A 24,555-nucleotide genomic window follows, 5' to 3' on the forward strand; every position below is an offset into this window, starting at 1 on the left:
TCTTGAATTCTTAGTGTCTAAATATTAAAAATTTCTAAGTTTGGTGTCTTGCATGTTTTCTTTTATTAAAAATTTTTCAAAAATACATACTTGATGTTCATCATGATCTTCAAAGTGTTCTTAGTGTTCATCTTTGCATTCAAAGTGTTCTTGCATGTTTCCTTTGTTTTGATCCAAAATTTTTATGTCTTGAGTCTTTTTGATGTTTTTCTCTCTCATCATTAAAAATTCAAAAATAAAAAATATCTTTCCCTTTTTCTTCTCATCAAATTCAAAAATTTGAGTTGACTTTTTTCAAAAAAATTTTAAAATCTAGTTGTTTCTTATGAGTCAAATTAAATTTTCAATTTAAAAATTCTATCTTTTTCAAATCGTTTTCAAAAATCAAATCTTTTTCAATTTTTCCTTCATATTTTCGGAAAATTTATGATTGATTTTCAAAATCTTTTTCTTATTTTGTTTCATAATTTCAAAATCTTTTTCCTATTCTTACTTCATTTTTTCGAAAATCTCACTAACATTTAATTTTTAGATTAAAAAATTTCAAGTTGTTACTTGCCTATTAAGAAAGGTTCAATCTTTAAATTTTAAAATCATATCTTTTTGTTTCTTGTTAGTCAAGTAATCAAATTTAATTTTCAAAATCATATCTTTTTAATTTCTTCCTCAAATCATATCTTTTCAATCATATCTTTTTTTTAATAAATTGCAATCATATCTTCGCAATCAAATCTTTTTCAAAATAATTTCAATCATTTCAATCATATCTTTTTCAAAAATCAAATTTCAAAATCCTTTCTAACTTCTTATCTTTTCAAAAATTGATTTTCAAATCTTTTTCTTTGTCACAACTCCGCACAACTAACCAGCAAGTGTACTGGGTCGTCCAAGTAATAAACCTTACGTGAGTAAGGGTCGATCCCATGGAGACTGTCGGCTTGAAACAAGCTATGGTCATCTTGTAAATCTCAGTCAGGCGGATTCAAATGGTTATGGAGAATTGATAATTAAAATATGAATAAAATATAAAATAGGATAGAGATACTTATGTAATTCATTGGTAGGAAGTTCAGATAAGCGTATGAAGATGCTTTGTTCCTTCTGAACCTTTGCTTTCCTATTGCCTTTTTCCAATCAATCATACTCCTTTCCATGGCAAGCATTATGTTGGGCATCACCGTTGTCAATGGCTACTTCCCGTCCTCTCAGTGAAAATGTTCCAAATGCGCTGTCACCGCATGACTAATCATCTGTCGGTTCTCGATCATGTTGGAATAGGATCCATTGATCCTTTTGCGTTTGTCACTGCGCCCAACACTCGCGAGTTTGAAGCTCGTCACAGTCATCCCTTCCCAGATCCTACTTGGAATACCACAGACAAGGTTTAGACTTTCCGGATCTCAAAAATGGCCGCCAATAATTCTAGCCTATACCACGAAGGTTCTAATCTTAGATTAGAAACCCAAGAGATACACATTCAAGCTTGATTTCATGTAGAACGGAAGTGGTTGTCAGGCACGCGTTCATAGGTGAGAATGGTGATGAGTGTCACATAATCATTACATTCATCATGTTCTTGAGTGCGAATGAATATCTTGGAGAAGAAATAGACTTGAGTTGAATAGAAAAACAATAGTACTTTGCATTAATTCATGAAGAACAGCAGAGCTCCACACCTTAATCTATGGTGTGTAGAAACTCCACCGTTGAAAATACATAAGAACAAAAGGTCCAGGCATGGCCAAATGGCCAGCCCCCAAACGTGATCAAGAGATCAAAAGTATGATCAAGTGTGTAAAAGTCTATATATCTCAAAATACAATAGCAAAAGGTCCTATTTATAGAAATCTAGTATCCTAGGGTTTACAGAAATGAGTAAATGATGCAGAATCCACTTCCGGGCCCACTTGGTGTGTGCTTGGGCTGAGTATTGAAGCTTTCACATGTAGAGACTTTTCTTGGAGTTAAACGCCAGTTTTTGTGCCAGTTTGGGCGTTTAACTCTAGCTTTTATGCCAGTTCTGGTGTTTTGATGCCAGAATTTCTATGCTGATTTAGAATACCAATTTGGGCCATCAAATCTCGGGCAAAGTATGGACTATTATATATTTCTGGAAAGCTCAGGATGTCTACTTTCCAACGCAATTGAGAGCGCGCCAATTGGGCTTCTGTAGCTCCAGAAAATCCACTTCGAGTGCAGGGAGGTCAGAATCCAACAACATCTGCAGTCCTTTTAAAGCCTCTGAATCAGATTTTTGCTCAGGTCCCTCAATTTCAGCCAGAAAATACCTGAAATCACAGAAAAACACATAAACTCATAGTAAAGTCCAGAAATATAATTTTTATTTAAAAACTAATAAAAACATAATAAAAACATAATAAAAACTAACTAAAATATACTAAAAACATACTAAAAACAATGCCAAAAAGCGTATAAGTTATCAGCTCATCACAACACCAAACTTAAATTGTTGCTTGTCCCCAAGCAACTGAAAATCAAATAGGATAAAAAGAATAGAATATACAATGAATTCCAAAAACATCTATGAAGATCAGTCTTAATTAGATGAGCGGGGCTATTAGCTTTTTGCTTCTGAACAGTTCTGGCATCTCACTTTATCCTTTGAAGTTCAGAATGATTGGCATCTATAGGAGCTCAAAATTCAGATAGTGTTATTGATTCTCCTAGTTCGGTATGTTAATTCTTGAACACAGTTACTTTATCAGTCTTGGCCGTGACCCTAAGCATTTTGTTTTCCAGTATTACCACTGGATATATAAATGCCACAGACACATAACTGGGTGAATCTTTTCAGATTGTGACTCAGCTTTGCTAGAGTCCCCAATTAGAGGTGTCCAGAGCTCTTAAGCACACTCTTTTTGCTTTGGACCACGACTTTAACCGCTCAGTCTCAAGTTTTCACTTGACACCTTCACGCCACAAGCACATGGTTAGGGACAGCTTGGTTTAGCCGCTTAGGCCAGGATTTTATTCCTGAGGGCCCTCCTATCCACTGATGCTCAAAGCCTTGGATCCTTTTTATTTTACCCTTGCCTTTTGGTTTAAAGGGTTGTTGGCTTTTTCTGCTTGCTTTTTCTTTTTCTTTTTTTCTCTTATTTTTCGCATTTTTTTTCGCATATATATTTTTTTCTGCAAGCTTTTCACTGCTTTTTCTTGCTTCAAGAATCAATTTTATGATTTTTCAGATTATCAAATAATATTTTTCCTTTTCCATCATTCTTTGAAGAGCCAATAATTTTAACATTCATGAGCAAAAAATTCAAAAAATATGCACTGTTCAAGCATTCATTCAGAAGAACAAAAAGTATTGCCACCACATCAAAATAATTAAACTATTTTAAAATTCGAAATTCATGTACTTCTTTTTCTTTTTCAATTAGAAATATTTTTCATTTAAGAAAGGTGATGGATTCATATTCATAGCTTTAAGGCATAAATGATCATGTAATAAAGACACAAACATAGATAAACATAAAGCATAAAAATTCGAAAAACAGAAAATAAAGAATAAGAAAATTAAAGAACGGGTCCACCTTAGTGATGGCGACTAGTTCTTCCTCTTGAAGATCTTATGGAGTGCTTGAGCTCCTCAATGTCTCTTCCTTGCCTTTGTTGCTCCTCTCTCATGATTCTTTGATCTTCTTTAATTTCATGAAGGAGGATGGAATGCTCTTGGTGCTCCACCCTTAGTTGTCCCATGTTGGAACTTAATTCTCCTAGGGACGTGTTAATTTGCTCCCAATAGTTTTGTGGAGGAAAATGCATCCCTTGAGGTATCTCAAGAATTTCATGATGAGGAATTTCCTCATGCTCTTGTTGAGGTTCATGAGTGGGATCTCTTGTTTGCTCCATCCTTTTCTTAGTGATGGGCTTGTCCTCATCAATGAGGATGTCTTCCTCTATGTCAATTCCAGCTGAATTACAGAGATGACAAATGAGATGAGGGAAGGCTAACCTTGCCAAAGTAGAAGACTTGTCCGCTACCTTGTAGAGTTCTAGGGATATAACCTCATGAACTTCTACTTCCTCTCCAATCATGATGCTATGGATCATGATAGCCCGGTCTATAGTAACTTCAGACCGGTTGCTAGTGGAAATGATTGAGTGTTGGATGAACTCCAACCATCCCCTAGCCACGGGCTTGAGGTCATGCCTTCTTAGTTGAACCGGCTTCCTTCTTGAATCTCTCTTCCATTGAGTGCCCTCTTCACAAATGTCTATGAGGACTTGGTCCAACCTTTGATCAAAGTTGACCCTTCTAGTGTAGGGGTGTGCATCTCCTTGCATCATTGGCAAGTTGAATGCCAACCTTACATTTTTCGGACTGAAATCTAAGTATTTCCCCCGAACCATTGTACGCCAATTCTTTGGATCCAGGTTCACACTTTGATCATGGTTCTTGGTGATCCATGCATTGGCATAGAACTCTTGAACCATTAAGATTTCGACTTGTTGAATGGGGTTGGTGAGAACTTCCCAACCTCTTCTTCGAATCTCATGTCGGATCTCCGGATATTCACCCTTTTTGAGCTTGAAAGGGACCTCGGGAATCACTTTCTTCTTGGCCACAACTTCATAGAAGTGGTCTTGATGTGTAACGACCCAATTTTCAGTATGCCTAGGACATACCAGAAACTGAGTGCTACCAATTTGTCATCCTAATTATTATCTATTATTTATTATATGAGCCTGATTCGTTGTTAAAAGCATAGTTAGTTAGCGAGGTACTTTTTTTTTTTTGAAAACGTTTGAATTAATAAACAGAATCATTTATAATCAATTCACAAATAATAACAGATAAAACAATTATAAACAACCACACATAAATATATCACAAGTAGCTAGCAACATTCGGTGATCCAGCCTTTATTAGAATATAGACTGTTAGTTAGAACACCCCTAGATATAGCTAGATAATAACTATATACATATACATACATACAACATCCCAGGTCCTGACCTGTTCAAGAGGTCCCTAAGCTGGCACCTAGGCTAGCCTAGACTCTATACTCACCTAGTCCCTCTAAACTACTAAACTGAGGGAAAGTACGTTCTAAGTCTTCACAACTCAAGTCAGGTGGAACGTCATCAAAAGATAGAACATCATCTGCTACTTCCCTGCACGATCAGACTTTTCCACAGGACGTCTCTCTGGTACCTCATGAAGTAGCCTCACAACAGGAGTCTCGTATACAGGATTTAAGTTGAAGTTCAAGAACAAACGGGGTGTAGACATTGGCTGGTCTCACAGTATATACATATAAATAGAGAACAATATTCACCCTAGACTCAGAAGACTACCTAGAGAGGAATCCTCTTTACAGAACAGTCATCAGCAAACTACGGAAGGGTACTCATGCTTCCATCTGAAGGGGAAAGGGAGAGAGAAGGGGTAAGAACTGGGGAGTTCTTAGTAGGGCCGGGGTTATTAGTTAAGTTCATTAATTTGTGTTGCTTAGCAGATATATAGCAGAATACTGAGAAATAATGAACAGAAGATACAGATAAATAGAGAAAATAGAGAAAACAGAAAGCAAAACACAAACAAAAGAATACAAGAAAATAAAACACAGACAGAGTGAATAGAATACAAATAAAGAAAGCATACATTCATTCAACAATCATAACAGAGAAAATGCACAACCAAGTATGATGCATGTCTGTCCTATGCAGGCCATGAGCTCACGTGTCGGTTTACACCCTGCAGCCCAACATTATCCAGGAACTAGTCCTAGATATGGCTTATTCTCTGTAGGTGAACTTCGGCCTACAGAAATAGCACTCCCGTAAGTGAACTTCGGCTTACAGGAATAGTCTAAACACAACACAACAAATTTCTGTAGGTGAACTTCAGCCTACAGAAATAACACATCTGTAAGTGAACTTCGGCTTATAGAAAAAGTCTAATTACAGCACAATAACTTTCTGTAGGTGAACTTCGGCCTACAGAAATGACACCTCTGTAAGTGAACTTCGGCTTACAGGAATCACAACTCTCTGTAGGTGAACTTCAGCCTACAGGAGAAACACCCTGAGATACACAATTGATATTCACTGTAGGTGAACTTCGGCCTACAGGAATAACAACTCACTGTAGGTGAACTTGGGCCTACAGGACCTCTAGGGCCAACAGAAAAGCAGCAGATGAATATACAAATATCTATGGAGTTGCCTTAACGCAACAAATGACCTTTCAACAGGCCCTCTGCTTGTTCTCTATTCTCTTTATCATATTACTCTTTTCACTTTGTCTTTTTACTCTGCTCTGATTACTCTGTTCTCTGTATCTCTTTACTTTTTTCTGATTACTCTTTCCTCTGTATCTATATTACTCTTTTTCTCTTTATCTCTTTACTTTACTCTGGTTGCCCTGTTCTCTGTGTTTCTCTACTCTGCTCTGATTTCTCTGTTTAACGTATGTATTTAAAGCTTAGGTAAATTTCGGTATGAATAGTTAGTCTGTCCCAAGTATAGGATCATTAAGTCTATACTGAAATAGTTTAACTTTTCATATAATACCTAACCCTAGTCGCAACTCAAGGACTAACTATGTTGCCCTAGTTCGTTCACTAATTTCTGTCTGTTTTTCTGTCATTAAAACCTTACAGACTTTTTCTTTGATTTTTATCTCTTCTTTAACTTCTTATCTTTCCTTTATCTTTGCCTCACTAATATGTTATTACCACTCCCTAAGTGTTTTATGAAGGTAATTATGAGATTCTGCACTTAAAGTTGTCTTTCTAAGGCTTTTACAGAAAACTGCCTTTTTTGCATTATTTTATTATTTTTATTAAAATATTATTTTTAATTAAATATTGTTATTTAATATTTTATTGTTATTTATTATTTTATCATTAAATTTTCGAAAATTAACTTACTTTTACTTTTAACCTTTGAAATTCACTTTTTATCACCCGTAACTTTTAATATTTCTACTTTAACCACCCTAACTTTCAGAAATTACCAAATAACCCCTCAAACACCAAAATAATTACAACCTTGCCCTTTCTAAGATCTAAAAGGTGTTCTTCAATGTTCTTCACCACACTCAAAGTGTTCTTCATGTTCTTCATAAATTCTTCAGATTTTTTCTCTGTTTTTACCCGTTTTTCAGTCTTTTCAGCAACCGATTTTTACCAAAATTCAAAATAAATTCCCAGCCACTAAAACCCCATCTTTTCTACATGATTTTAACACAAATTGAACTCCAATTTAGGGCCTAGGGTTTTGTTTTCCAGCTGCTCCAAGAACATGAACTTTAAAGCTTGAATTTCATCAAATTTCATCAAAATTTCACCAAATTTTCACCAAGAATCAATCATATAAACAATCAATTTCAAGTACAACCAAACCATATCATAATTACACAATTCAAACAAAATCAATCAAGATTAAATTCGTCAAACCCTACCTTGATTTGCTGCTCCAAATTCGGTTACTCTTTGAAGTGTTCTTAAAGCACTTTTTCCTCCTAAAACACATCAAGAACAACTTTAAATCCACAAACTCTCAACTGACCAAATCTCCCTCAGCACGTTAGGAAGAGATATCTCACCTTAGACTTGCTGGAAATTAACGTTTCTTGGTCCTCAAGTCAAGTTAAGCATGATTCCTAAGGAAGAACATCAAGAAAACACATGTTTTGCATGGTTTTCCTTGAAAACCGAATTGAAGAGGGAGAGAGACAGCCATCTAACCTTATTTCCAGCCTTGATAAGTCACATGGTTATGTAGAGGAAGAAGAGAGGATCATTTTGGTGAAATCAGAGTTTTGATTTGAGTTTTAGTTCAGAAGAAATCAAGCTTTGAAGATTAAGTGTTCATGAAAGTTTCTCTCTTTTCTCTCTTGTTATTTTCGGCCAAAATGATGAAATGAGACAGCCTTGGAGGTTTTGGGGGTGTAGGGTGAGTTGTGATTGGTTGGCTTGGAGGTGGGTTAAAATAATATTAAAATATCTCAGGTGTATAACTACTAAAATTAGATGTATCGGAACACTTGTAAAAATATCTCTAAAAATTATTTTCTGAGCTACTAGCATAAATGACACTAGTAACATATTTATTATGAGAATAAAACATGTATGATGAGGCCTTAGCATTGCTAAAGTTATCAGAGAGTGCTGGTGCTAAGCTGCACCAGTAAACCGTAAATCCGGTTAAACCGATTTTCCTGTTTTTAACTAAAACAGACCAGGTAACCTTATAATATCATTCAAGAATTTTCTAATACTAATATAATGATAATATTATACTATTATCTCTCTCCTCTCATGAATCAATTCCGGTTCATCAAACAGAGACTATTTACGAAAATCAGAATCAAAACTGCCAACCGATATAGTTCAAAAACTAGGTTCTTCGTGACCGCGTTATCGAGCTTGCCTCAGAAAAGGTTCTAGTTTAAGGATGACATAATGACAATGAGTATCGAGATACTTGTTGATATAGAAGAGGTGTTCTCTTTACTGATCTTCCGGAGAAATCCGTGCCTTTAGAAAAGATCTCGCATACTCGAAAATCAGGGTTGTTACATGATGCACCCTTGAGATGAATCTCTCCATCTCCCATGACTCGGAGGTAGAAGCTTTTGCCTTCCCTTTCCTCTTTCTAGAGGTTTCTCCAGCCTTTGGTGCCATAAATGGTTATGGAAAAATAAAAAGCAACGCTTTTACCACACCAAACTTAGAAGGTTTGCTCGTCCTCGAGCAAAAGAAGAATGAAGAGAGTAGAGGAAGAAAAAATAGAGGAGATGGAGGGGGGTTAGTGTTTCGGCCATGTATGGGTGGGTTTGGGAGGGAAAGTGGTTTGAATTTGAATGGTGAGGTAGGTGGGGTTAATGATGGATGGATGTGGATTGGTGAAGGGTTTATGGAGAAGAGGATAAGATTTGATAGGTGATGGGTTTTTAGGAAAGAGGTATTGAGTTGATTGGTGAAGTAGAGAGAGAGTGAGTTGAGGGTGGTGGGGATCCTGTAGGGTCCACAGATCCTGAGGTGTCAAGGATTTCTCATCCCTGTACCAATTAGGCATGCAAAACGCCCTCTGCTGCCCATCTTGGCGTTAAACGCCAGGTTGCTGCCCATCCTGGCGTTAAACGCCAGGTTGCTGCCCATTTCTGGCGTTTAACGCCAGCTTCTTGCCCTTTTCTGGCGTTAAACGCCAGTCTGGTGCCCTTACTGGCGTTTAAACGCCAGTAGGCTTCTCCTCCAGGGTGTGCTGTTTTTCATTCTGTTTTTCAGTTTGTTTTCGCTTTTTCAATTATTTTTGTGACTTCACATGATCATCAACCTACAGAAAATATAAAATAACAATGGAAAATAGAAATTTAACATAGATAAGTAAAATTGGATTGCCTCCCAACAAGCGCTTCTTTAATGTCAGTAGCTTGACAGTGGGCTCTTATGGAGCCTCACAGATACTCAGAGCATGATGATGGCCTCTCAACACCAAACTTAGAGTTTGGTTGTGGCCTCCCAACACCAAACTTAGAGTTTGAATTTTCCAGGATCTTGTCTCTTCAGAGGTAATTTCTGCCTAGTCAAGTCATCCAGTTCTTTGGTGAGCAAGGGGGGTTCATCCTCCCAAGTCTCATTACCAAATAGCTTGGCATTTAGCTTCAGGATTGCTCCAAGGTACTTAGCAACTTGTTCTTCAGTAACATCTTCATCCTCTTCAGAGGAAGAATACTCATCAGAGCTTATGAATGGCAAAAGTAAATTCAATGGAATCTCTATGGTCTCAGTGTTAGCCTCAGATTCCCATGGTTCCTCATTAGGGAACTCCTTGGAGGCCAGTGGACGTCCATTGAGGTCTTCCTCAGTGGAGATCACTGCCTCTTCTTCCTCTCCAGGTTCGGCCGTGTGGGTTATGTTGATGGCCTTGCACTCTCCTTTTGGATTCTCTTCTGTATTGCTTGGAAGAGTACTAGGAGGGAGTTCAGTAACTTTCTTACTCAACTGACCCACTTGTGCCTCCAAATTTCTAATGGAGGACTTTGTTTTAGTCATGAAACTTTGAGTGGTTTTAATTAAATCAGAGACTAAAGTTGCTAATTCAGAGTGGTTCTGCTTGGAATTCTCTGTTTGTTGCTGAGAAAATGATGGAAAAAGTTTGCCATTGCTAAACCTATTTCTTCCACCATTATTGTTGTTGAAGCCTTGTTAAGGCCTCTGTTCATCCTTCCATGAGAGGTTTGGATAATTTCTCCATGAAGGATTATAGGTGTTTCCATAGGATTCTCCCATGTAATTCACCTCTTCCATTGCTGGGTTCTCAGGATCATAAGCTTCTTCTTCAGATGAAACTTCTTTGGTACTGCCTGTTGCTGCTTGCATTTCAGACAGACTTTGAGAAATCATATTGACTTGTTGAGTCAATATTTTGTTTTGAGCCAATATGGCATTCAGAGTATCAATCTCAAAAACTCCTTTCTTCTGACTTGTCCCATTATTCACAGGATTCCTTTCAGAGGTGTACATGAATTGGTTATTTGAAACCATTTCAATGAGTTCCTGAGCTTCTGCAGGCATCTTCTTCAGATGAAGAGATCCTCCAGCAGAGCTGTCCAATGACATCTTGGACAGTTCAGATAGACCATCATAGAAAATACCTATGATGCTCCATTCTGAAAGCATGTCAGAAGGACACCTTCTGATCAATTGCTTGTATCTTTCTCAGGCTTCATAGAGGAATTCACCTTCCTTCTGTCTGAAGGTTTGGACTTCCACTCTAAGCTTGCTCAATTTTTGAGGTGGAAAGAATTTTGCCAAGAAGGCATTGACTAGCTTTTCCCAAGAGTTCAGGCTTTCTTTAGGTTGTGAATCCAACCATGTTCTAGCTCTGTCTCTTACAGCAAAGGGAAAAAGCATAAGCTTGTAGACCTCGGGATCAACCCCATTGGTCTTGACAGTGTCACAAATTTGCAAGAATTCAGCTAAGAACTGATGAGGATCTTCCAATGGAAGTCCATGAAACTTGCAATTCTGTTGCATCAAAGAAACTAATTGAGGCTTAATCTCAAAGTTGTTTGCTTCAATGGCAGGGATTGAGATGCTTCTCCCATAGAAGTCAGGAGTAGGTGTAGTAAAGTCACCAAGCACCTTCCTTGCATTGTTGGCATTGTTGTTGTTTTCGGCTGCCATGTCTTCTTCTTGTTTAAAAAGTTCTGTTAGGTCCTCTATAGAGAGTTGTACTTTAGCTTCTCTTAGCTTTCTCTTCAAGGTCCTTTCAGGTTCAGGATCAGCTTCAATAAGAATGCCTTTGTCCTTGCTCCTGCTCATATGAAAAGAGAGGAGAAGAAAATATGGAATCCTCTATGTCACAGTATAGAGATTCCTTGAGGTGTCAGAGGTAAAGAAGAATAGAAGGAGAAAGTAGAAAAGAAAGAATTCGAACTTATCAAGAGGGATAGAGTTCGAATTGTACATTGAGGAGGAGTATTAGTCCATAAATAGAAGGATGTGGGAAGAGGGGAAGAATTTTCGAAAATAAAGTAAAAAGATTTTGAAATAATAAGAGCAATTTTGAAAATTTGGTAATTGATTTTCGAAAACTAAGATTGGGAAAGAAATTAAGTGATTTTTGAAAAAGATTTTGAAATTAGAAATCAAAAAGATATGATTGAAACTTAATTTTGAAAAAGATGTGATTGAAAAGATATGATTGAGAAGATATGATTGAGAATCAAATTAAAAAGAGAAGGTTTTTTAAATTTAAAGTTGATTATTTGACCAACAAGAAATTGAAAGATATGATTCTAGAATTAAAACTTTTGATCCTTTATTAATAGGCAAGTAACAACTTGAAAATTTTGAATTAAATCACTAATGGTAGCAAGGATTTTTGAAAATAGTAATAAATATAAAATTGAAAAGAAATTGGTTTTGAGAAGATATGATTGAAAAGATATGATTTGAAAAAAATTTGATTTTGAAAAATTATGAATATTTGAAAAAGATTTGAATTAAAAACAAAATCTTCCCTCTAGTGTCCTCATGGCATTAAACGCCCAGAATGGCATCCATTCTGGCGTTTAACGCCCAAAATGCTACCTTTTTGGGCGTTTAACGCCCAGCCAGGTACCCTGGCTGGCGTTTAAACGCCAGTTTTCCTTCTTCATTGGGTGTTTTGAACGCCCAGCTTTTTCTGTGTAATTCCTCTGCTGAATATTCTGAATCTTCAATTCTCTGTGTTATTGACTTGAAAAGACACAATTTTAAAAAATTTTTGAATTTTTTAATGATTAGAAACAACAATAAAAAAAAATGCAACTAAGATCAAATAGACAATGCATGCAAGACACCAAACTTAGAAATTTGTATACTAAGGACTATGCATGTAAGAAACAACAAAAGACACAAAATAAGAGAAATTAAAGATCAGAGCACTGGAATCATCAAGAACAACTTGAAGATCAATGCAGAACATATTGCATATATTCAAAAAAATGCAAGAATAAAGACATGCAATTGACACCAAACTTAAAATTAGACACTAGACTCAAACAAGAAACATAAAATATTTTTGATTTAATAAATTTTATAATTTTTTTTGTGATTTTTTGAAAATTATATGGAAAAGAAAATAAAGAGATTCAAATTTTTAATAAGAATTCCAGGAATCATGTAATGTTAGTCTAAAACTCCGGTCCAGGAATTAGACATGGCTTACTAGCCAGCCAAGCTTTCAGTGAAAGCTTCGGTCCAAAATACTAGACATGGCCAATGGCCAGCCAAGCTTTAGCAGATCATTACTCTCAACAGCAAAATTGATAGAAATCAACAAGCTCTTGTGATGATAAGTTGAAACCTCGGTCCAAAAGATTAGACATGGCTTCACAGCCAGCCAGACTTCAACAAATCATTATGAAACTCTAGAATTCATTCTTAAAAACTCTGAAGAACAGAATAGAAAATTTTTTTGTATTTTTGAAAATTTTTTTTCGAAAATAAAAAGTAAAAAGCTTAAACATAAAATAAAATTACCTAATCTAAGCAACAAGAGAACCGTCAGTTGTCCAAACTCGAACAATCCCCAGCAACGGCGCCAAAAACTTGGTGCACAAAATTGTGATCATCAATGGCACCAACAACTTGGTACGCACAATTGTAATCTCAATCTTTGTCACAACTCCGCACAACTAACCAGCAAATGCACTGGGTCGTCCAAGTAATAAACCTTACGTGAGTAAGAGTCGATCCCTCGGAGACTGTCGGCTTGAAGCAAGCTATGGTCATCTTGTAAATCTCAGTCAGGCGGATTCAAATGGTTATGGAGAATTGATAATTAAAATATGAATAAAACATAAAATAGGATAGAGATACTTATATAATTCATTGGTAGGAATTTCAGATAAGCGTATGAAGATGCTTTGTTCCTTCTGAACCTCTGCTTTCCTATTGCCTTTTTCCAATCAATCATACTCCTTTCCATGGCAAGCTTTATGTTGGGCATCACCGTTGTCAACGGCTACTTCTCGTCCTCTCAGTGAAAATGTTCCAAATGCGCTGTCACCGCACGGCTAATCATCTGTCGGTTCTCGATCATGTTGGAATAGGATCCATTGATCCTTTTGAGTCTGTCACTACGCCCAACACTCGCGAGTTTGAAGTTCGTCACAGTCATCCCTTCCCAGATCCTACTCGGAATACCACAGACAAGGTTTAGACTTTCCGGATCTCAAAAATGGCCGCCAATAATTCTAGCCTATACCACAAAGGTTCTAATCTTAGATTAGAAACCCAAGAGATACACATTCAAGCTTGATTGCATGTAGAACGGAAGTGGTTGTCAGGCACGCGTTCATAGGTGAGAATGGTGATGAGTGTCACATAAGCATCACATTCATCATGTTTTTGAGTGCGAATGAATATCTTGGAGAAAAAATAGACTTGAGCTGAATAGAAAAACAATAGTACTTTGCATTAATTCATGAAGAACAGCAGAGCTCCACACCTTAATCTATGGTGTGTAGAAACTCCACCGTTGAAAATACATAAGAACAAAAGGTCCAGGCATGGCCAAATGGCCAGCCCCCAAACATGATCAAGAGATCAAAAGTATGATCAAGTGTGTAAAAGTCTATATATCTCAAAATACAATAGCAAAAGGTCCTATTTATAGAAATCTAGTATCCTAGGGTTTACAGAAATGAGTAAATGATGCAGAATCCACTTCCGGGCCCACTTGGTGTGTGCTTGGGCTGAGTATTGAAGCTTTCACATGTAGAGACTTTTCTTGGAGTTAAACGCCAGTTTTTGTGCCAGTTTGGGCGTTTAACTCCAGCTTTTATGCCAGTTCTGACGTTTTGACGCCAGAATTTCTATGCTGATTTGGAACATCGATTTGGGCCATCAAATCTCGGGCAAAGTATGGACTATTAAATATTGCTGGAAAGCCCAGGATGTCTACTTTCCAACGCAATTAAAAGCGCGCCAATTGAGTATCTGTAGCTCCAGAAAATTCACTTCGAGTGCAGGGAGGTCAGAATCCAACAACATCTGCAGTCCTTTTTCAGCCTTTGAATCAGATTTTTACTCAAGTCCCTCAATTTCAGCCAGAAAATACCTGAAATCACAGAAAAACACATAAACTCATAGTAAAGTCTAGAAATGTGATTTTTATTTAAAAACTAATAAAAACATAATAAAAACTAACTAAAATATACTAAAAACATACTAAAAAGAATGCCAAAAAGCGTATAAGTTATCTGCTCATCACAACCTCAATAAACCTGAAATGTAAGAATTTAAAGCTGAATGTGTCAACATAGTGGAAAAAGTTATTTCAGATAAGGAAGTCAGCTTTAGAACATGTAAGAATGTACTGTTGGGAATATGGGGTAACTCTCAAGGTGTAGCAATCACTGAGATTTGTTTAAAGAGATGTTCTTTAGCTTCAAAAACAGGAGGAAAAGGTTGCAAATACTCCAAAATGGTCCGTGAAATGTGAGAGTTAACCTGATTAAGTTTGGATTGTGGACAGAGAGAGAATTGGTGTTTGAAGTTGATGGCTTGCCTCTTGATTACATGCTGACGAGCGCTAAATACCAGTTTAGAAAATTCACAAGTTTAAAGCTCAAGATTCGTTCTAGCTCTAAACCGAAATTCAACACTCTTCAAAGTTTAGTTTAAAATGTCACAAATTCAAAACAATAACTGGAAGTTTAGTCCCGGGTCGTTCTTCCTTAGAATTACAATCGAGTGCATTATTATTGGCTATGAGAGATCGAGGGGTTAATTGAAATTGACGAAAATTTATATTGCAAGAAATTACAGAAGCAATACAATATCTAAATATCGAAAGAAGTTTAAATTAAGAATAATTAAGACAATTAACTAAGAATTGAAAGTAAATTCAAATGCTAAAAGATCTTGGCAAGGGTTGAGGGTTAAGGATCATTATCCTTGTCACTAACCACACCATGATAATTACAAAGAGCGAACCCAATTCGTCAACCTCTACATAATAAGGAAAGTCAATTAGGCTTAATTAATCCTAATCCACAAGTTCTAACTAACTTACTAATTGAAATTAGTAAAAAATTAGCGTTAGTAGAAATAAGATTAACTAACATCTCTAAATTATCAATCAACTTGGATATTAGTAACTCAAGATTACCTAAGTTCCCAACCCAAGCCAAGAATGAAAAATCTACTCTATAACTAAGTGAGACATTTCATCAAACACTTAGTGTGCATAAAATTAAAGCATCATAAATTACAAAAATAATAAAATCTATAACTACCCAATTCAAGCAAGCAACAATAACATCTTAAGTAAGCAAGAATAAAATATCAAATATCAAATTCATTAAAGGTAAACAAAAATTCAATAAGAGTTTATAAACTAAAATAACAAGATGAAGAACTAACAAAATATTCCAAGTAATGTGTGAGAACAAGAAACTAAGAGCAAAACTACACCTAAACAAAATTAAAACCTAAAACTAAAGAGAAAATTAAATAAAACTCTAGGAATTCTAGCTTTTCTCTCTAGAATTCCACTAAAAACCTAACAAAATGTAAAGTTGAGTGAGTGTATGAGAATGTGTCCTTCCTCTCTTCATTTTGGCTTCCAAATACCATTAGTTGTAGTTGCTGGGGGCCTTGGAAAGTCCAAAACATGAAAACACGCTTCAAATTAATCAAGGCATATGATCCGACCTCGCGCACGCAAGAAAATCTTGCACATGCGAGAATCACGCTCAGGCGAGGAAATGGTTCTCGTGCGAGTATCTCGCTTAAGTGAGAAAATGTCGCTCACGTGAGAGTCTTGCTTAAGCGAGTTGTCAGACAGCTTTCCTTCCGGATTGCTTTCCAAATTTACTTTTTGCTCCATTCTTTTCAATCCTTTAAGGCCATTGATGTACCTTAACTCTAAAACACTTAAAGAAATTTCAGTACGATAACGAATGACATAAAAAGAGATTAAGAAATTAACAATTAGGAGCACAAAAAGCATATTTTTCACACAAAAATTAATCGAAAACAAGATTCAAAAAACTCAATTAATTAAGTAAAATTATAAAGTTTGTTGATAAATTTCATACTTTTTAACACAATTTAGCCTCCATAAGTCAGGAATTTCCTTTGGCAACGCTATCCCAATCCAAAAAAGGATAAATATAGAAGAAATTTTGGATATTTTGGCTTGGAAAAACCCAAGAAAATACCTTGGGATACTAGCCAAATGAAGTAGGTATAAAAGTCAAGCCTTAACATGGATAGAAGAGAATAGATAACAAAATTGAGGGTGGAAAGAAAACCTTTTGAATCAGGCAGAAAAAGAGGTATTGATCAAGATAGTAGTACAAGCGATTCTAACATATGATATGTGTAAACCCGGGTAATTAATAAATAATTAAAAAAAATTAAGAACTTAAATTTGATAAGTTAGAAGGGTAAAAATAATTAAAATATGAATTTTAACACTAATTTTAAAGAATTTGATTGAAAATTGGACTGAACGGGTCGAACCGGACCCAAACCTAGCCCAAGGCCCAATCCAAACTCACCCACACTTAATGGCTTCAGCCATTTCTTCAGTCCATCTCATAATGAAAACACGCTAGGCAAGGAAAATAAGGGGGAAGAACAAGGGAATTGCAAACCTTTGGTTCTTGATTCAAATCCTTGTATCTTTCAATCCGGAGCTCCGATTGACAAGCCGTCAGCGGGAATGCGTTCGTCTTAGAATTCTCTACAAAATCCAATGAACAACTTGGTAAGAAAATATCAATTTCACACCTAGTTATTTGATGAGTCCATATTTGACGATATATTTTAGCTTGATTTGAGTGGATTCCATCACATAAACTCACACTTATTCACTTAAATAGCATACTTTTGTGTTTTCGTCCTAAATTGAATCTAAATGTGAAAACATGCATTTTTGTGCTTAAATTAGTAATTTTAATTCCACTTTTATTCCATTTGATGCCATGACATGTTTATTGAGTGATTTCAGGTCATAGAGGCAAGAATGGATAACCAAAAGTGGAAGAAAGCATGTACTAAGGGAAAACACATGGAGAAAACAAGGAAGAAGCACACAGCCATGTGTGCATGCACACAAGCATCTGTGCGTGTGCACAAGAAGGAAATCGGCTGGTGTGCGTGCGCACAATACTCTGTGCGTACGCACAGGTGAACATTCAGCAAAGTGTGCGTATGCACAAGCCCCTGCACGTGAATTCATTAATGAAACACGTGCTCTGTAATTTTGGGAGCCTTTGGCCTAGTTTGGGAGCCTTTATGCTGAATGGGAAGTGCTATATCAAGGGGAATTGAAGCCATATGAAGGCATTAGATTAGGAGGCCTCATTTTGACATTTTTAGGATAGTTAATTAGGAGTAGGAGTAGTGTAGAGAATTCTCTCCTAGGGTTTCATTTCCATCTCCATTGTAGCATTTTATAGCAAGCTTTGATCTTGGATTTTACTCATCTTTTGTAAGTACTCTTAAATTTCCTCTTTAATTCCATTACTTTTGCATTTACTTTCTTATGGTTCAAGATACTTTGTTTATATATGCAATTTTGGGTTTCTTGAAGTTTTCATTGATGCATTTAATGTTTTATGCTTTCTTTATGTTTGATTGAACGTTAATTGTTGATATTGTGAATATTTTGGTCATAGTTTTTATTTTCCTTTGCAAGTTCTCATATTTTGCTTTTATGCCCACAAAGTGTTTGTGAAAATGCCAACTCTAGATTTTGAGTAGATTTTCACACCTTGGCTTGGGATTTGAGTTCCTAGGATACTAGAGTCATGATGTCCGACATTTAGTTGTAATTCTTGGGTAGTTAGTTGACTCTTGTTTCAATTGAAGCCAGCTTTTTACCAATTAATTTGGTAAGTTAGCTAGGACTTATGGATCAAGGTCAATTATGCTTGCTAAACCTACTCTTCGATGTTAGGGGTTAACTAAGCGAGATTGACTCATCATAGTTGCCATAGTTATGGTTACGATGATGATAGGATACCTTGGAGTCTCATTTCCAAGTCAAGGCTCTTTTATACATATCTTAGCATTTTCACTAAGTTTTGATCTTGTTTTCCTTTTTACTTGCATCAATATCAATTTTGATAATTTATTAGTTCTTTGATTTCTTAGTTCTTTTAATCTTTAGTTTTTCTATTTTAAAACCCCTTTTTGTCCTCACAACTGAAAGCGTAACACTTCAATTGCATTCCTAGGGAGAACGACTTGAGGTTGAAAGACTCTCGGTTTATATGTTTTGTATTTGAAAGAACTAAACTTTGATTGGGAGAATTACTTGTTGGTTTGGACTATGCTATCAACGAAAAAATTGTTTTGCTAAAATTTTAAACCATCGTGATTTTCTCTATCACGTTTTTAGTGCCGTTGCCGGGGATGCAAACGGTGTTATGTTTTTGGTTGTTGTGAATATGTTAATAGTGTGAATAGCACTTTTTGGTTGTTTGTTTGCTTTTGTTAGTTAGTTTTGTTTATATTTTCTTTGTGACTCATTCACATCATTACCACATTTCACCCCATGGAACCCAAACACTTACCTTTCTAGTCACCAATTCTACACACCATCACCCCACTACATACAAAACCAAAATCTTTACCCTCATGAGCTTGATTGTCAACCTTCATCATCTCAAGCTTCATCTTCATATATGGATCAAGCCACACAAGAAGCATTTTTAATGCTCATTCAAGAACAATAAGAGTTCCGGAAGAAGCAAGAGCAAGTCATGTTTACCTTGGCGAAAACTCTTGACCGATTAGCTTCATTGCGTTCATGCCACAACCAAGAAATTCTTGTGGATGAATGTGTGGAATCAAGTACAAGGTGTGGAGCGAACGAAGAATTTCAAGATCAAGAAGAAGATGAGAGTTTGCAACATGAAGCACAAGAGGAGGAACCTCCCTTGGTTGAATTTGAAGGAGATGTTGATGTGGACTTCACACAACCTCCAATTTTTGACTTGAGTGATGATGAGGAAGATTTAAAGGAGGTTAAGGAAGATTTTGGCTACCAAGAAGTGAAGATACTTGTACAAGAGTGAATTGAGTGGGTGAAGATTTCATCAAGTTTCTTATGCCCACATCAATACACCGTCTTGGAGACGGATCATCAACTTCAAACCCTTCTTGGAGTAGTGGATCATGGAGAGAAAAGTGTTAATTGGCAAGAAAATAGAAAGTTCATCAAAGAAGCCAATTCAACATTTGAAGTTCAACTATGGTGGAAGAGTCAATTGAATGGATTCCGGAGAGTGTACAAGTGTGTTAATGGTGATTCAAGAAGTTGTTCATCTAAGAGCATAAATGATTGTCAACAAGAGGATGATAGAGAAACCAAAGTGTGGGATCCAGGCATTAGGTTCAACACTCAACACTTATGGACATTTATGGATTGTACTTGCTAGCTTCGAATTTCCCAAGAGTTTGGTGCATTTCATTTGGGACCCCAGAGGTCAAATCAAGAGCAAACTCGGATAGAGATTCAAGGAGGGATGGAAACATAAGCCACCATAACATAAGAATCTCCTCAAAAAGTCCAACTTAAGGACTTTAAACCAAAGTGCTAGGTGGGAGACACCCCACCATGGTAAAATCCTTCTAACTTTCTCTCTTTTAGCTTTTATTTCTTGAATAATTGGGTATGTTGCTTAGTTTAGTTTAGATGCATTTTGATGTTTATTAGGTAATTTTTGTGAAATAATGTGTTTTTGGAGTTTTAACATGCTTTGGGGCTTGAAAACCTGTTTTGGATGTCATGTTTGGTGCCTTAGAGGCACTAAAAATTTTGCAAAAATAGAGTCCTGTACGTATGCACACACTTGTACGCGCGCACACTTCCCCTCTTTTTGGCCACCTGTGCGCACACACAGATCTGTGCGCGTGCACACTCCTAAATACCCAGTCTGTTTGTGGCATTCGCACATCTTGTGCGAGTGCATCCTACCCTCTTTCCATCGTGTGCGTACGCACACAAGTTGTGCGCACGCACACTTCACCCTGAATTCTTGAAAAAAAAATCTCTTGTGCGTGCGCACACTGTTGTGCACCCGCACAGCCCATGGCACCCATTCTGATCGCAGCCCACGCACCCAGTGTGCGTTGGAACAACCCTCTCTTTTCCCTTGTGTGCGCACACACACGCCCTTGTGCGCGCGCACATACCTCGATAACCATTCTGTTCGCAACACCCGCACGCGGCTATGCGCGCGTATACTCCTCATTTTCTCTAGTGTACGTATGCATACGGTCGTGTGCGTACACACATGCCCTTTTTTGAACGTTAATTCGAAAGGGGATACCATCGCGCCCCATCAGATACTCACCCCAAAACCTGTTTTCTTCTTTGCTTCTTCTCTAAACCACTCCAGCCTCTCCTACCCTCAGCCCAAACCACCACCTAACTTCCCCCGTCCGACGACAACACCACCAGCGACCACCGTCGCTTACCTGCTCCTCATTCCTTCTTCTCTTTTCTTCCCCCTTCCACCATTTCTTCTTTTCTGCGCGAAGTCAGCCCTGTTTCTACGTGTCATCCCTAGTTCGCACCCTTCCAGTCCGGCAAGCAACCACCAGCGGTGGCAAGGTGCTGTGCCACCGCGACACCACCACCACTGTTCCCTATCCCTTCTTCTTTCCTCATCAATGCAGGTTCCCTTCCCCTGTTCCCTGTTTTCCTTTTTTTTTATTTTCATTGCTTTTTAATTCTGTTTTAGTGATTTGGTTAGGCTTAAGATTAGTTAAAACTTGTGTTTCTGGATTGAATGGTTGCTGATTGAATTTTCTAGGTTGAATGCTGCTTACATTGAACTGAAATTGATGTTTATGAATCCTGCACACAACCTGTTCGATATATTGCCTGAATGAATGTTTTTGATTTAAATCTTATGTCTAATCAGCATGAGCTTTAAATTTTGTTTTCTTTAGGCACTTTAATTCATACTTGTGCAGTTTTCTGAAATTTTGGATGATGGTTAAGACTGAATTCTTATATGCATCTAGTGTTATTTTTGCTTGAAACACCAAATTGACTTGAAATTTGCAGCTGTAATAATTTGTTTGGTGGTAACCTTGGCTGTACAATCATACTTTACCTTGATCATTTGTTTGGTTATGCACTTAGTTGCTGTTTTTGCTCAAAACACCAAATTGAACTGAAATTTCAGATTTAATTCATTGTTTGGTGTTATATGTTAAGTGCATACATAGTTAGAGAGTGAATTGATGATATTGCTTATTCATGTAGTTTTGAAAACATAAATGATCACATACATCGCCACTTGTTCCTTTAAGGTTTTTGAGCAATTCAAATTGATTTTCATCAAGTATTGCTTTGTGAACAAGGGCTGTGTTGGTTGATTATTTTTACTTTTTGATATTAAATAGGCAGGTTCTTCGAATATTGAATTGTTTATTGCCATTGTGCCAAATTTTTGTCAAACTTATACTTTCAAAGCACAATTGCAATAACCAAGTTTTGATTCAATTCACTCTTCCTGTTTATACCTAAGTTATTTGTGCTGTAATTACTGTTCATTCCCTTTAATTGTTACTAAGATTACTTGATTGTGGAAAACTACATTTTCAATTGAGCATATCACTTGTTTTGAATATGTTTTCCTTAATTGAGTGTTTGTTTACCTTATCGGCTCTAATTTGCATTGTTTGACATTTCTTCTTTGCTTCTGTGATTTTTATCTGTTTTTCCTAAGTTGTAGTCCATTTTTGTTCTCTTTCAGGATGCGTCACAAGGGCAACGAGAAAGCAAACCCTTTGGCTCCTCCTCCTGCACGTTTGAGCACCCAGCCGGACACTTTTATCACTGAGGAAGCCCATGAACAATATAAGAAATTGGAAAAGAAAGCCTTCCACTATGAGAGGAAGCTAAGTGTACCGGAAAAATATGCGGAAGTCATACATAACAGACTCGATTTCTACTAGTGGAAATTCGTAGAATTCGACCCGGTGGAAATCAATGAACACCAAGTCAAAGAATTCTATGAAAATCAGCTAAAGAGAGAGTCCACAACTATTTTTCTTTGGGGTGTCACCTTAGACACCTCCGACCATGCTTTAGAGGCCCTCTTGCAGATTCCGCATATTCCTTCGGGCCGCGATGCTTACCTGAAGATAGTGGCGAACTTGACTACGGGCAAGCTTTCCTTGGATGCGGTTCTGAAGAGGATTGGCCTACCTGAGGCCCATTGGGAATACAGCAGAGATGAGAACGTGGTTCCGCAAAGCATTGCATGTGCTCATCTCCATCCTGAGGTGAGGATCTAGCAGCAGATTATCACCGATTATATCTTGCCGAGCACGCATGCTACGCACATTCGCGTCCGTGTGGCAGTATTACTTTGGGCCATTCTGGAGGGGAAGAGGATCTCTATTCTTCCCCTTATTAGAGATTCGATGTGGAAGGTGAATCAACAACAGAAGTACAATGTCCCATTCCCATCGTTGATCACCCAACTGGCTAGCTTATCTGGGGTGGAGAGGCGTCTGACAGACCGGACGTCTGTCTATATCAGCACCCAGTCATTTCTGCCATACGGAGAATATGATGGGCCACCACAGAAGAAGAGGAAGACCACTAGAGGTGTCAATATGTTTGGCCCTATAGGGCTTTGGCCCAACTTTATAGGGCCAGAAGAATAAAAAGCCCTATAACTAATAGGGTCAAAATTTTAAAAAGCCCTCAGGGCCAAAAGCCCTAATGGGCCAAAAGCCTTAGGGCCAACCCATGGGTCACCTAATCCTTTTTTTTTATTTTTTTATTTTTTACATTCTCTATCTCAACACACATAAAACTTATTAAAAGTCATTAGTTTGTTCTATCCCTTTGTCATTTTATGTGTAGAAAATAAAAAAATTGAAAAATTAATGTTAATAATGTGCATTCATCATATTAAATCCAACTTTTAACTATATACATCAAGAAATCAAACATGGCATTCACTATCTCATCACCCTTCTCCTTACTCTTTAGTATCTACCGTCAATAATGTCTCTAGAAAATCAAAATAAAGTTGACACAAATTCATCATCTAAAATCATGAATGTTGAGAGGGATGCATCATTTCTGTTGACACTTCTTCATGAATTTTACCAATTTCATAATCTAAAATCAACCAATTAAAAAAAACAGTTAGAAACTCAATTTAAAATATTATTTGAAAAAAATAGCATAAATGTTTACCATCATGATTTGGAACAAATCCACGTAACCAACTCCTTGTGCAAATAAGCATTTGGACATACTCATGAAGAGTGAAACTTCTGTATTTTGTTAAAACACGTCCACCAATACTGAATGCAGACTCAGATGCTACCGTAGTGATAGGAATACTTAAAACATCTCTGGCCGTAACTGACAGAGTGGAAAACCTATCCTCATTAATCCTCCAAAAATTTAGCACATCATACTTCAAATCATCTTCATTGGTGTGAATCAAACCTTCCTTTAGATAAATCTCTAATTCATCTTTATCCTTGGAAGTTTGGGTTTCACAGTCAAATTCTCTGAACTTCTAAAAGATGTAGAATAAAGATTATTTAAGTAACGAATAAACATAATAGGAGAAAAATAATACTATATTAAAATTAAATACCTTCATCACCATTTTGCTCTTCTTTATAAGCCTTCCTTCTTCAGGTGACTTAGGACATTGGCTACTACTTTGAGAAATTGTTGAACCACCAAAAGTATTTATATACTGTCCATACAACCTTTTAAATTTCTCCAATACTTCATTTGCCTTCAATTCAAAGGTTGAAGGATCTAGTTTTTTGTAACAAAACCTCAAGAACTTTAACTTTAATCGAGGATCAAAAATTGCCCCAAAAGCCAAGACAGTGCTATAATCCTTCCAATATTTATCAAACTTCATCTTCATTCTGAAAGCCATGTTCATAATAACAACATCATCACAAGTTTGATTGTCTTCCAAAAGAAATTCAATTTTCCAAACTTGCATAAAATACAAATTTGATGTTGGATATGATGAACCCGAAATGAGGTTTGTAGTTTCATAAAATG

The 24,555-nt window shown here is 36.7% G+C and overlaps 1 long non-coding RNA gene across 1 annotated transcript; it reads right to left on the reverse strand.

The window, feature by feature from the left end:
- Nucleotides 1–1,738: 1,738 nt before the first annotated feature.
- On the reverse strand, nt 1,739–7,872 carry LOC140180812 (uncharacterized). Its single transcript, XR_011874794.1, has 4 exons — nt 7,719–7,872; nt 7,577–7,633; nt 7,433–7,492; nt 1,739–2,288 (listed from the first exon to the last, which is right to left on the reverse strand). It is a non-coding gene; the product is annotated as an uncharacterized lncRNA (long non-coding RNA).
- Nucleotides 7,873–24,555: the final 16,683 nt, after the last annotated feature.

The sequence above is a fragment of the Arachis hypogaea genome, chromosome 17, assembly GCF_003086295.3.
Source record: "Arachis hypogaea cultivar Tifrunner chromosome 17, arahy.Tifrunner.gnm2.J5K5, whole genome shotgun sequence".
NCBI classification, from domain to species: Eukaryota; Viridiplantae; Streptophyta; class Magnoliopsida; order Fabales; family Fabaceae; genus Arachis; species Arachis hypogaea.